The sequence below is a fragment of the Echinops telfairi genome, unplaced genomic scaffold (assembly GCF_000313985.2).
Source record: "Echinops telfairi isolate 266 unplaced genomic scaffold, ASM31398v2 ScPeMD7_6;HRSCAF=24_1, whole genome shotgun sequence".
Taxonomy (NCBI): Eukaryota; Metazoa; Chordata; class Mammalia; order Afrosoricida; family Tenrecidae; genus Echinops; species Echinops telfairi.
In genome coordinates this window covers 19202418-19214510 of record NW_022103903.1, presented here as the reverse complement: position 1 = coordinate 19214510, position 12093 = coordinate 19202418, and the positions used below count along the sequence as shown (strand labels likewise).

The following is a 12093-nucleotide window of genomic DNA, read 5'->3' as shown; positions in this document are numbered from 1 at the left end:
CAATGGTACTGAAGGTGAACTGAAAGCATTAGCCAAAATCAAGGCTCCAGAAATGGATAGAATACCAATTGAAATGTTTCAACAAGCTGATGAAGAACTGGAAGCACTCACTCATCTTTGCCCAAAAATTGGAAGGCCGTTACCTGGCCAACTGACTGGAAGAGATTCATATTTATAACCATTCCAAGGAAAGGTGACCCAATCATTTTTCAAAAATTATAGACCAATGTCATATATAGTGCATACAGGTAAAATTATGCTGAAAATCATCAAAGAGTGGTTACAGCAGTACATTGACAAGGAACTGCCAGAGGTTCAGGCTGGATTCAGGAAAGTCATGGAACAAAGGACATTATTGCTGATGTCAGATGGATCTTGGTTGAAAGTAGAGGATACCAGAAAGATATTTACGTGTGTGCTAGTCTGGGTAGACTAGAGAAACTAATTCATAGAGACACTCATATGTGTATAAGAAAGAGCTTTACCTCCAAGAGTAATTGTACATTAAGAAAACATCCCAGCCTAGTCCAGATCCAAGTCCATAAGTCCGATTTACCCCATATGTTAAGACTAGTCCATAAATTCCTCTTCAGACTCACACAGCCATGCAATGATGCTGAATGCAGGAAGATTACAGGCCAGTGTGTGGAAACTCTTGTGGATCCAGTGGTGGTAGATGCTTCTCAGTGTTGTTGTGGGTCTCCATGTGGCTCCTCCAGCTCCAGGGCTCTGACTGCATTAGTGTAGCTCCATCAGGCCCCTCGTCATTGTCAGTAATGTCTTGCAGGGTGTGAGCATGTGTCTCACCTCCCACAAGCGATTTATCTCCTTAGCTCCTCCAAATGAGGTCATCAAGCTGCAACCTGATTGACAGGCTAAGCTCCACCCCTTGACTCATAAGTCTCAAATTGACAACAGATTATGTAATTACCACATTGTGTTTTATTGATTGTGCAAAGCATTCAACTGCATGGATCATAACAAACTACAGATAACCTTGAGGAGAATGGGAATTCTAGAATACTTAATTGTGCTCATGAGGAATCTGTACATGAGTCAAACAGAACAAAGGAATCTGCATGGTTTAAAATCAAGAAAGATGTACATCAAGGTTCTATCCTTTCACCATACTTATTCAGTCTATATGCTGAGCAAATGATTAGAGAATCTGGGTTATATGAAGAAGAATGTGGTATCTGGATTGGAGGAAGTGTTACGTGATATACTTGTGATTTGCAAATGTCACAACCTTGCTTGCTGAAAGTAAGGAGAACTTGAAGCACTTGCTTATGAACAAAAAAGATTGCAGATTTCAGTATGGATAATGACTCAGTGTAAATAAAACCAAAATGCTCACAATTGGACTAATAGACAAAGAGATAAATTTAGAAAAGGTTCAAGTTGTCAAAGATTTTGTCTTACCTGGATTTACAGTCAATGCTCATGGAAGCAGCAGTCAAGAGATCAAATGAAGTGTTGCATTGGGTAAATCTGCTGCTGCATGAGAAATGCTAGGAGTGTCCTTTGAGGACTGAGGCGCACCTGACACAAGCCACGGTGCTTTCAATCACCTCATATGCATATGAAAGTTGAACACTGAAAGGAAGACCGAAAAAGAACTAATGCATTTGAATTACAGTACAAAAGAACAAATAAATCTGCTTGGGAAGAAATGTGGTCAGGATGCTCCTTGGAAGCAAAAATGTTCCATATCCTTTGTCTCACATACTTTGGACATATTATCAGGAGAGACCAATCCCTGGAAAAGAACATAATGTAAAGTAGCGGGATAACAAAAAAGAGAAAGACTTTCAACAAGATAGATTGACACAGTGGCTGCAATAAAGGGTTTGAACATTAGAGTAGTTGTGACTATGGCACAGGACTGGGCAGTTATTTGTTCTGTTGTCAATAGGGTCGCTTTGAATCAGAGCTGATTCAACAGCATCTAACAACAGCAACATATATATATATATATATTTATGTGTGTATGTATGTATGTATATATATATACATATATATATCCATCCTGAAGGTAAAGATGATCTTCAGAATAACTTTGATGTATTTAAAAGCAATCACCAAAGATCAAACTAGTTATGGAATGACATCAAGGATATCATACATAAAGAAGCAAAAGGTTACTTAAAAGATAAGGATATTTACTCAGCATACAGATAGAATATGTATGGTGAAAATACACAGCCCCGAAGCACACATTTCTTAATTTAGCACCATTTGGTATCCCTTTGTTATGTTTGAACGACTGCATCTTGGTCTATGTAAACGTTCTTTGTGAGCACAGTCTTCTGAAGGTCCCATTCTTTGCAACATTATCCCTAGCTTGTGATGATCCACGCTGTTCAATGCCTTTGCATAGTCAATAGAATACATGCTACCATCTTTGTGGTATTCTCTGCCTTCAGCCAAGATCCGTCTGACATCAGCAGCAATATTCCTCCTTTCATGCCCACTTCTTAAATCCAGCTTGAGTTTTTGGCAGCTCTTTGTGGATGTACTGTTACAACCATTTTTTTAATTGTCTTCAGCAAAATTTCACTTCCATGTGATATTAATGATACTGTTCAATAATGTCCACGTTATGTTGGATCAACTTTCTTTGGAAATGGACACGAGCATGGATATGTTCCAGTCAGTTGTCTGGGTCTTCCAAACTTCTTGCCACAGACAAGTTAGTGAGTCCAGTGTTGCATCAGCTTGTTGGAACATTTCAGTTGGCAGCCTGTCAATTCCTGGACCCTTTTGCCACCAATGCTTCAGGGCAGCTTGAACTTTTTCCTTCAACCATCAGTTCTTGATGATAGAGTATCTCCTGAAATGATTGGACATTGACCACTTTTTTTTGAACAGTGACTCTGTGCATTCTTTCTAACATCTCTTGATGGATTCCATTAATCAATATTTTCTTGATAGTATCCTTCAATATTGCAATTAAAGTTTTGAATATTTTTCTTCCGCTCTTTCAACTAAGTGTGTTTTAATTCCAATACCTGGAGCATTTCATTATAATACTTCACTTTGTCTTCCGTAAACTTCCCATTGAAATTTTCTGTTCAGGTATTGTGCTTCATCATTTCTATTCATTTGCTTTAATTGCTCTATGTTTAAGAGGAAGTTTCAGTCTTTTCTCATATACACTTTGGTCTTTTCTTTTATTCCTGTCATTTTAATGACCTTTTATTATTTTGTGGATGGTGTCTTGATGTCTACCCAACAATTAATGTGGTCCTTGATCATTGGTCATTGGTGTTCAATGTATCAAATCTATTCTTGAGATGATATCTAAATTCATGTGGGGGTCATATTTGGGCTCTTACAGACTTAAACTTGCACATGAGGAATTGATTGTCTGATCCACAGTTGGCCCTAGGCCTTGTTCTGGCTGATAATATTGAGCTTCTCCATCATTTATTTCCACAGATGTATTCCTGGTGAGTTCCATGTGCAAAGTCAATATGCAACTCTGTATGTTGCTGAGGAAAAAATGGTATTTGTAGTGAAGAAATAATTCTATTATGCAATCTCCAGGGTAATTTCCATCTACAAGGTCATATTTTCCATCAACTTGTTCTTCTTATTATTTCTATCTTTCATACTTGTGTCATCTGCAATTATCAATGCATCTTTGATTTCTTCATCTTGGTGTGTAAATTTGGATCATGATCACATTAAGTAGTTTTCATTATGGATGTATGGGTATTAACAATGACAGCACTGTACTTCAGGATAGATCTTGAAATGTTCTCTTTGATGATAAGTGTGACACCATTTCTTTTCGATTGTCCATTTTCAACATAGAAAACTATATAATTATCTGATTCAAAATGGCTGCTACTAGTCCATCAACTCACTAATGCCTAGAATATCAATATTTTTTTAATCATTTTGTTGGGGGCTCATACAGCTCTTATCACAATCCATACATCCATCCATTGTGTCAAGCACATTTGTACATCATTTTCAAAACATTTTCTTTCTGCTTTGAGCCCTTTATTTCTTTGAGCCCTTGGTATCAGCTCCTTATTTTTTCCACTCCCTCCCCCACCCTCCCTCCTTCATGAACCCCTGATAATTTATAAATTGATATTATTTTTCATGTCTTACACTGACCAATGTCCCCCTTCACCCACTTTTCTGTTTTCCATCCCCTGGGAGGGGGTTATATGTAGATCATTGTGCTCGGTTTCCCCTTTCTCCCCTCACCTTCCCTTTACACTCCTGGTATCACTACTCTCATTGTTGGTCCTGGGGGCTTTACCTGTCCTGAATTCCCTGTGTTTCCATCTCTTATCTGTACCTGTATACATGCTCTGGTCTATCCAGATTTGTAAGGTAGAATTGGGATCATGATAGTGGGGGGGAGAAGCATTAAAGAACTAGAGGAAAGTTGTATGTTTCATCCGCACTGTACTGCACCCTGACTGGCTCATCTCTTCCTTGTGACCCTCCTGGAAGGGGATGTCCAATTTTCCACAAATGGGCTTTAGGTCTCAACTCTGCACTCCCGTTCATTCACATTGATATGACTTTTTATTCTGAGTCTTTGATGCCTGATACTTGATCCCGTCATGCCTGATCACACAGGCTGTTGTGCTTCTTCCATGTGGACTTTGTTGCTTCTCAGCTAGATGGCCGCTTGTTTGTCTTCAAGCATTTAAGACCCCAGACACTGTATCTTTTGATAGCCGGGCACCATCAGCTTTCTTCACCATAACCTGCTTTGTCTTCAGCAATCATCTTAAGAAGGTGAGCATCATAGAATGCCAGGTTATTAGAACAAAGTGTTCTTGCATTGAGGAGAGTACATGTGTTGAGGGGAGTATGTGGGTAGAGTGTTCCATTTCCTTTTAAATGATTTCTAATTCCCTGAGATTTATACTTAATACTTCCACATTCTGATTATTAATCAATATTTCCACCCATTTGTTCTCATTTTGAGTCGTGCCCCATCAGTAAATCAAAGTCTAAATAGCTTTGCTCCATTCATGTCACTAAACTTGAGTCTACTTGGAGAAGGCAGCTCTTCCCCAATGTTGGAGTGCCTTCCAACCTGAGGGGCCATTTCTAGCACTCTATCAGACAGTGTTCCTATGCTATTCATAAGGTTTTCAATAGCCAATTTTTCAGAAGTGGCCTGCTTTTTCCTTCTTGCTAATCTGTCTTAGTCTTGAAGATATGCTGAAAACTGCCCATCACTAGTATCCCTGTTGTTATTGGAAACACTGTTGCTATAACTTTCAGAATCACAGTCACACACAAGCCACCACTGTAGAACAAGCTGACAGATGAATGGTTGTGCATAATTACATATGCACCAAATTACAAACATAGTACTGTTTGAGTTCTTTATTATTATCAATATCCTCTCATGCAGAAACTTAGTCAGATGTTGCTAGATGTCACTAAATCCAGTTTGATCTGGATTTTACTGTTATTCAGGACTTTGAACTCATGAATCTGACTCTATAAATCCTAAATGCAAACAAGTCCCCATATGTCTGAAAATGCTCCAGTTCTGGCTTTCCACATAGTATCCTCAAACAAATTTCTAAAGAAATTTGCTCCTTCCAAACTACAGGCCATGCTGATGAGGGTTGGTGAATCTTCTGAATGGGCTGCTCCTTTGTGCAGCTCTGTCCCATCATGTGTGCTCTCTTCTCCATGGGTGCCACACAAAAGGCTACTTTGGGGCAGGAAACAAAGGCTTCCCACGTTGCCCAGAGTCATGGACTCCACATTGTTCATTAACAATTGGATTAAAATAGAGAATACACACCCCTACCTACTCTGAGCCATGTTTTCTTTCTATTTTTTTAGATCATTTTATTAGGTGCTCTTACAACTCTTGTTATAATCCATACATCAAGTGTATCCAACATATTGGTACATATATTCCATCATTATTTTTTAATCATTTTATTAGGGGCTCATACAACTCATACCACAATTCATACATACATCAATTGTGTAAAGCACATTTGTACATTCATTGCCCTCCACTTAAGCCCTGGCATCAGCTCCTCATTTTCCCCCCTCCCTCCCCCCCCCTCTCATGAACCTTTGATAATTTATAAATTATTATTTTGTCATATCTTGCCCTGTCCGATGTCTCCCTTCACATCGTTCTTTCTAGCCATTTACTTTCCATTGAGCCCTTGGGATCAGCTCCTCTTTTTTTTCCTCGCCCCCACCCCCACCCGCCTGCCACCCTGCCAACCCTCATGGCCCCTTGATAGATTGTAGATGAATTATTTTCAAATCTCACACCGCCTGCTGTCTCCTTTCTCCTCTGGTTTCTGTTGTTCTTCCCCCTGGATGGGGGTATGTGGTTATGTGCCACTCATTGCGATCTGTCCGCCCCCTCTCACACACCCCCCCCACTTCCCCCTACCTTTTTGGTATCTCTGTTCCCATTCCTGTTCCTGGGTTCCATGTGTTGTGAGTTTTATGTCTCGCCTATACCTATGGACATGCTCCCATCTAGTCCAGAGTGGGAAGCGGCACTGGGGTCATGATAGTGTGGTTGAGGAAGTCTCAAGGAACAAGAGGCATATTGCGTGATCCATTAGTGCTCTACTGCACCCTGGTTGACTCATCCCCTCCCTGTGACCCCTCTGTAGGGGGATGTTCCATTGTCCACAGATGGGCTTTGGTTCTCCACTCCAACCCTCCGCCATTCTTACCAATGCATTTTTGTTTGTTTGTTTACTTTTTGTTGTGAATCTTCTGATGCCCATTGCCCAGTCTCGATGACACTTCATGATCGCACCAGCTGGTGTGCTTCTTACACATGGGCTTGTTGCTTCACTGTTGGATGGCCCCTTGTTTAACTTCAAGCCTTCAAGACCCCAGACACTATATCTTTTAATAGCCGGGCACCATCCTCTGTCTTCACCACATCTGCTTATGCACCCATTTTGTCTTCAGTTATCAAATGGGGTTGGGGTGGGTGAGCATCACAGAATACCAATTTGTTAGAACTAAGTGTTCTTGTATTGAGGGAAGGTATGAGCTGAGGCCTGAGAGGCCTGTCTGCAGCCTCAGTGTATTGCCTTATATATATATGTACATAGGTCAATACCTCTATTGTTATAGATTAATGTGTTTACATAAGTGCATAGCTCTCTTAATATCCCTATCTATGCCGTTGCTTCCTAGAGCTTGCTTCTGTTTCCTTTTGCCTCCTCCTGCCCCACCCTCACTTTCCCCCTTCTTCCACCTCTTAGTGCTTCCTCTCCACTGGCTTGGTGTTGCTCTGATACTCACAGGATCTCTACCCTCTCCTAGATGCTGGTTCCACTTCCCTAGTTGTTCCCATGTCCATGACGCCATCCGTTCACCACACCCTTCTCCCCACCTCCTTTTTCCCACTCTATCTTCCAAGGCCATTGACCCCATTGCCTTCTCCCCAAGCTTCCCTCCCCTGTCGGACCCATGTAAGTAGGAAAACCAGCAATGTCCCAGTCTGAATAATAAGAAAACTTATGGTTGAAAAAAGAAAAGGAGAAAGAAAAAGACGAGAAAAATAAAATACCCTACATAGGTCCAGGTCTATTCGCTGGTCCCCATGAGACCCTCCCCCCTGTTCCTGGGGGAGATCCAGGGACTGCCTGCCCCTTCTCACCCATTTTTGGGGCTCCTCAGGGGCTCTGTGACTCAGCTTTACTCCAATTGCTGATCTGTTATGCTCTATTCCCACACTGTCTTCCTGCCGTTGTCCCCATTATTGTCCCCTGTCACCGTATGCTCCAGTTAGGGGTCACATGTCTTGAGTTGTTGGCAGTCCCACAATCTTCTCTGTGCCTTAGCAGCTCCATGCAGGGGCCTCATCCTCTGGGCTTGGTGTGCCCATATGGAGTCCAGGCCAACTGTCCCTTTCTCTTTGTCCTTCTTGGTTTACTTCCGTGTGGGCACGGTAAGTCAGTTCCTTTCCCCCACCTGAAGGTCTAGTGTTGTTCTCTGCAGCACACACTTCCAAGACAGGGGTCAGGCTGGCTCTGGTTAGGGCTGGCCCTGTAGTCCAGTCTTTTCATGCATTCCTCCGCATGGTTACGTTGCCCTTCTGGTTTGGTGTGCCATGGTGGGGTCTGTATGCACATTCCAATTCTGTGGAGACACAACCAATACTCTCCCCCTGGGTGGGTTAGTGCCCTGTTCCCCCCATGTCATCATCTCCGTTTCTCCCCACCATTCTCCCTCTTCCTTCCCCCTTTCCCTATGTACCTCCCTGGGTTTGGTCTGACCACCACCCAACTGCTTGTGCCTCCATATTGTGAGATAGGTGTCTTTTCTTCTATTCCTGCTGTGCTGATTGTACTTACCTCAGGGGACTCATGTTATGCTTGTCCTTTTGAGTTTGGCTTACCTCACTTAACATAATTCCTTCCAACTCTTCCCATGAAATGACGTGTTTCATGTGATCGTCCGTGATTTTCAGTGCTGCATAGCACTCCAATGTGTGTATGTGCCAGAGTTTACTAATCCACTCATCTATCGATGAAAATTTAGGTTATTTCCAACTCTTTGCAACTGTGAATTGTGCCACAATGATCTTTGGAGCGCAGATGACTGGTCGTGTTTTATTTCTTATCTCCTCTGAGTGCATGTCCAGTAGAGGGATGGCTGGGTCATAAAGTAGATCAATATCCATTTTCTTTAAGTATCGCCAGATCAATTTCCACAGTGGCTGTACATATCTACATGACCACCAGCAGTGGAGGAGAGTTCCTATTTCACCACACCCACTCCAACATCTGTTGACCTCTGATTTTCTGACTTTGGCTAAACTCAGGAGTGTTAAATGGCATCTCATAGTTGATTTAATTTGCATTTCCCTTATGTTAGCCATGTTTACAAGAAATTGTTTCTTTTAAAATCACTCTTACTCAAATATTTTAAAATAAACAATACTTGAGATACCATTTCATAACATAAGAAAATATACTGAAATATTCACATGTAAATGTATAATAATCATTATAATGACATTTAATGGCAGATATGCCTTTATTATTATTACTGAATATATAAATTGAGCCAATAAAGGATAAATTGAATTTTTAACTAAAAAAAATTCAACTACAGTTTAGAAACACTGATCATATTCTATTTTGAATGTTTCCAGAATAGTTGTAAAGTATTTCTCAGCAAATTGCACATTTTTGAAGGGTTCCCAGGTCCAGGGGTATAAATGTCCAGGTTGAAAGCACAGGCCGTATTTCAGAGGTTAACATGCTAAGTTTTTCCATGAAAGACTGACTCTCTCTGAAAGGTAGAGGTTTAATAAGGTCTGTGGTAGTTACATAATCTGGTGTCAATTTGAGGAATCTGAGTGAAGGGGTGGAGTCTAGTCTGTCAATCAGATCATAGCTAATGAGGCCTCTGTGTGAACATGACTTTCTCCTGAAGATTCTGGGAACTCCTGTATTCCTCCTTGGAGGCAGGAGACACTCTCTCTCCCTTGGCTCACTCCCTGTGAGACATCCCTGTGGAGAAGACACATGGAGAGAGGCTGATGGAGCCAGACCTCTGGAGCCAGAGAAGTCACGTGGAGACCCCTGCCAGTGCTGAGATGCTTATAATTCCACAGGATCCACAAGTCTTCCCACCCACTGGTCTGTGATCTTCCTGCATTCCATGTCAGTGCATGTGTTTGCATGTCTCTGAAGAGGACTGATATAGGACATATGGGCTAATATCAGACTTATGGACTTGAACTCGACTGAGCTAGGATGTTTTCTCAATATTCAATGGCTCTTGTATATAAAGCTCTTTTTATACATATATGAGGGTCCACTAATTTGTTTCTCTAGTCAAAATGATAGCAATTGATTATTAAAAATAATCTTTTTTTTTTAAAGAAATGGATAGCGGGGGATCAGGGCACTAACCCACACAAGGGACGGTATTGTTTATATCTCCACAGGGAAAGAGGGACCAGACTTCAATCCGGTGCTCTAAGATGTGAATGCACCATGCCGGCATGAAGCAGGGAACCAACAGAGACATCTGCGGGGCTGATCCCAATCCTAATTATGTGGACAGCCCTCCCTCCACACAGAAAAATTCACTTCAGAGAACAGCACTGAAGCTACAGCCATGTCTGATCAGAGCACACAGGAGCAAATGAAGGGGGAGGAAGAGAGAGTGGAGCACATGCTGGCCCACCAAGCCCTGAGGACAGTATTCCCACTCAGAGCAGCCAATGCACAGAGAGGACCATATGGCTGGCCCCACTACAAGACACGATGTCCCTCACTGACCCATAGTGCTTACGGGGACAACACTGGAGACACAGTGTGGGAATTAGGCCAGATCTGACCCCACCACACTGAGGCAAAACACTAAGTGTGCAATAGAACAGCAAGGGGAACAGGGCAACAAAGTCCCCAGGGAATACCAAAAATAGAATGTGGGTCCAGGGCTTGGTGCCCCATGAGACTTGACTGGAAAACACTCCTAACGGTCAACAAACAGACCTTGAAATATCTACAAGCTTTTTTTGTCACCGGTTTTGTTGTCCATCCCTGGGGTGGACAACAGAAAAGTGGGTGAAGGGAAACATCGGCAGTATAAGACATGGAAAAATAATAATAATTTATAAATTATTAAAGGTTCATGAAAGAGGGAGGGGGAAAAATGTTGAGCTGATACCTAGGGCCCAAGTAGAAAGAAAATGTTTTGAGAATGATGATGGCAAGAAATGTACAAATGTGCTTGACACAATGGATGGATGGATGGATTGTGATAAGAGTTTTACGAGCCCCCAATAAAATTATTTATAAAAGTAATAATAATAAAAATTTTTAAATAAAATAAAAAATTTTCTGTTTAAACAACAACAAAAAAAGAAAGGGCCACATACAAGGAGCTTTAATGGGCTACTCTCACTGTTGGGATGAGATGGTCCATGCAACTCTGTCTTGTATGTTTTTCCCTTTGTGTGTTATACTCCACACATAAAAGAAAAAGAGAGGAAGAAGGCACATAATCTTGAAAACTCTCCAGCTTCTTTCCCCATCGGATCTAAACACTGGTCTGAGTGGTTACAAAAGGAGAAAAAGTAACATTGACACTGACCTTATTGCTTTTGTAGCACATGGGTTCATTTCAAACAAATAAATACATAATATTTTAACAATTTCTTTGAGGCATTTAAGATGGAAATTCTTGTTATTAATGTTAGATGCCATTGAGTGTGCTCCAGCTCTCAGCAGCCCTGCGTACAACAGAACTGAACCCTGGCTCTCCCTCCCCCATCCTCATAGCTGTTGTCATGTTTGAGCTCCTGGTTTCTGTCACTGTGCCAATCCATCTCACTGAGAATCTCTCCTGTTCTGCTGACCCATACATTACCAAGCAAGACGTCCTTTCCCTGGTCCCTCTCGAGAACACATCCAAAGTACGTAAGATGAAGTCTCATCATGCGCTCTTCTAGGGAGCATTCCCCTGTGCTTCTTACAAGACAGAACCCTTAACCAGCTGCATATTGTCCTTAATTAGAGGTGGCAGCCTAGTACTACTGTTGTTTTCTTATTATTATTAAAATCAGAGATTGTGTCTTCTAGGATTAGGTAGGATTTTAATTATTAACTTTTTGAATTCCATTTTCCCTCTGGAAAGGTTTAGTTTGTTGTTAATTCAATCTAATCATTTAATGTACATCTTTTTGTACATCATTGCTTATACATCATTCTCTTTCCTGAAATCTTTTCTGTGTGTTAATTTTTTTTAAAGTTCTTTTGGATATTTCTTGGCAAAAAATACTTGTCTTAAATAAAGTATATCTTAAAAATAATGATTTTATAAATAGAGTTTTAAATTTTATATTCTACTTACTTTTATAGTATGCAAATACCACAATTAAAGACAAAATATATAAAAAGAGAGAGAAAAAACCAGAACCCCTTTAGGAAGCAAGGGCCCAGAAAATATAAATTGTTTAAGAAAGAAGATTAAATAATCTTTGTGATATGCTTCAAACTCACTAATCCACTATTAATTCAATGCCAACGCATAGCAGCCCTATCAGACAGGGTAGAATTGCCCTGTGAGTTTTGAAGACTAACTCTT

General features: G+C 41.0%; 1 non-coding gene across 1 annotated transcript; it reads left to right on the top strand.

Moving 5' to 3' along the window:
* The first annotated feature begins 11019 nt into the window (after positions 1–11019).
* Positions 11020–11140, top strand: LOC115868122. Its single transcript, XR_004045430.1, has one exon. It is a non-coding gene; the product is annotated as a small nucleolar RNA SNORA61 (small nucleolar RNA).
* Positions 11141–12093: the final 953 nt, after the last annotated feature.